The 3086-nt window shown below is 35.6% G+C and overlaps 1 non-coding gene across 1 annotated transcript; it reads right to left on the reverse strand.

The window, feature by feature from the left end:
• Nucleotides 1–2748: 2748 nt before the first annotated feature.
• Nucleotides 2749–2854, reverse strand: LOC128032944 (small nucleolar RNA R71). Its single transcript, XR_008189283.1, has one exon. It is a non-coding gene; the product is annotated as a small nucleolar RNA R71 (small nucleolar RNA).
• Nucleotides 2855–3086: the final 232 nt, after the last annotated feature.

Consider the following 3086-nt stretch of genomic DNA (forward strand, 5'->3'; position numbering starts at 1 on the left):
TTACACTTCTTAATGAACCTTCATACATAACCCGAGCCAAAAACATTAATATGTATTTACCCTTTTTCCTTGGTCCTGAACTGCACGACTATAGACGTTTGGCCATACGTATTGAGGGTTAAGTAGATACATCAAGGTCGATTTTGTAAAAATAAGTGTGAAATAGGAAGAAACAGTGTGATACAGTGATTATAGGTTAGCCATTATGTGCCAAATAATAAAAAATACAAAAAGAAAAAGCAAAACGAGTAGAAAAAGTACTTCAAAAAGAAAAGTAAAAGCATTTGTGAATGAGACGTACTGAAAAAGGAAAAAATATGGCAAAGTTACAATAGTAGAAAAACTTGTTCATTAGTGCACAAAAACTCGTGAGCTAGTCGTAGTTGCTATATTATGATGTGACTTCCTATATTGAGAAATAAGGAAGCTGAGAGAAGGAGAAATAAGGTGGTGAGCGAGTAAGGGTTACTAAGGGGGAGACTAGGGAACAATAAGATGTGCCAAACTATTTTCGTGCTTGAAACTATTTTGATGCTTAGTGATCTGTCGTAATTTGGTGTAGTAGATTAAACTAGCTTTCACACTTAGGAAGCTTGGATACAAGAATTTTCATTACAATTTAATTAAGTTTTTCATTTTTACGTACATTTAATAAAATGTGCAAATTGAGTCTTTTATTGACATTAAGGGCCAAATGAGGCCTCAGGAGAGCTAACGTACTTTATAAGTGTGCAGAAAACCATTAGAAGGCATTTTAGAACAATATTGGACGCTATGTCGCAACATGGCAGGACTGATGTTGGAACATAGGGAACAGAATGAAGAAAACTAAAGTCTGCCTTCGATGTCGCGACATACCCCTAAAGATGGCTACAGAGGAGCATACTGGTTGCTATGTTGTGGAACAGGTCTTGGTGTGGCACGACATCAACTTTGGGATGGAAATTAGACATGAAGAATGGGGTTTTTGGTTAACACAATCAAGCTTAAAGCTCGAGAACGTTAGCTGACCTATGGTTAAGGATGATGACCACTTGAAGGCTATAAGTAGGATCCTTTGGTATATGTTAAAGTCACTTTTTCCATTAACCTAGTTTCTTCTGTTAAATTTAGTTTTGTTTTCTTTCTTTCTTTCTTAGGTTTTTAGAGTTTAGTTTATTTGTTCGTTGTTTTCTTTCAAGAGATTTTGATTGTGGACTCATTCAACTCTATGGATTTGCGCTTAATATCAATACAATCAGGCTCTTTCATTTACTCTATCTTGTCGATTTAATTAACTTGTTTTCTCGATATATCAATTATTTATTATTTATGAATGTCACGAGGAACTAATCTTTCTATGGGGGATTAGCGAGTGGAGGTATGACCTGTTAACTATTTTGTAGGGTTACTTAACAAATCAACTGTTTGGGAAAGGGAGAACGGGAAAAAAACCCTAGGCCTGACAACCCTAGAAAGTCATCAAGGTGGGAATTAACCCATAATTGGTATTGTCCATACACGAACAGCTTAAACCCAAACTAGTTTGGGCTGTGAGGTCGAAAGATAAGTAGTTCTTGCTGACTCTTTATGTTAATTGAATATTGGAAGATCCTGCTAGGGTAGCAACTAGTTGATTTACATGGAACCCAAATTAACAGTTGATGGAGATTATCGAAGCAAGCTAATCAGCCATAATCAGATTTGATTTATTCTTCCTTTTTAATCTTTTGAATTTTATCTTTTCATGTTGTTTTATTTTTATTATAAAAACCTCAAAAAAATATTTTATTTTATATTCTTCAAACTATAACTAAATCTAAAGTACTAATTAGATCTTTTAGTGCTTAGGTTAAAATTGATCTAGCACTCACCTCCTTTGGGTATGATCCTTGGAGTACTCACCCACTCCGTTCTAAAACTATTACAACTAAACCCGTATACTTCCGGATACTGCCTCATAGTTCTATATGTTATTGTAGTATTCACACTCTGGACGTTAGTACGTTCGAGAGCGGTCAAGTTGTTGGTACCACTGCTAGGGAGGCAACGCCACTAGGTTAATTTTAATTTTTACACATAAAAGAATAATTTGGAAACTTCTCGATTATATATACAATTTTATTTTATTTCATTTATTGTTACTAACCTTTTCTTATTGCATTTAGTGTATGACTCGTAGTAGGGGCACACCTATTGTAGCAGCCAGAGATCCAGAGAGAATAACATGAAGAAATCGCCGATAGCAATAGTAGCAACAACAACATATGCAACATCCACGACTACAATCTACAGGTGACATACCACATGAAAATCCATGTTTAACGATGCTGACGATAATGCCCTAGGAAACCCACCATCACCACAGCTTCCCGCAAGTATTCAAATGATTCAGAACGAAAGAACTTTAAGGGATTATGCCTTACCAAGTCTGGATATGGTCAAAGAAAGTATAGCAAGGCTAGAAATTACAACTAATAATTTCAAGATAAAGCTGGCTATGATTCAAAAGATCCAGAACATATCTGTAATTTAGGGGCACTATGATAGAGGACCCTAATCAATATTTAAAATGATTCCTTCAACTCTTTGATACTTTTAAGTATAACGGGTTCACTGATGACACTATTCATATTTGGTTGTTTCCTTTATCCTTGCTCGATGATGATTTTTCTTTGTTAGACTCGTAGGCACTAGGGTCAATCACAACATGAGATGAACTCGCTGGAAAGTTCTTACAAAAGTTTTTCCCAATTAGTAAAGCAGTACAAGTAAGAAGAGAGATTGTTTTTTTTAGACAGATGGAGGGAGAGAGTTTCTATGATGCATGGGAATAGTTCAAAATGTTGAATAAAAAATGCCCGCACTACGAGTTTCTTGAGTGGATGCGACTGCAGTTATTTTGTAATGGGTTGGATGCAAATGCACAATCTAGATTAGACGGAGTATCAATAGGATCCCTTATGAACAGAACGTATGAGCAAACTACTCAGGTTAGGGGATCTGAAAACTACTCAAATAACCTTACATTTGGCTGACAAATCTTCGGTACGTCGAAAAGGAGTATTGGATGATGTGTTAGTGAAAGTGCAAAGCTTTATTATCCC

This window comes from Gossypium raimondii, chromosome 9 (assembly GCF_025698545.1).
Source record: "Gossypium raimondii isolate GPD5lz chromosome 9, ASM2569854v1, whole genome shotgun sequence".
NCBI lineage: Eukaryota > Viridiplantae > Streptophyta > Magnoliopsida > Malvales > Malvaceae > Gossypium > Gossypium raimondii.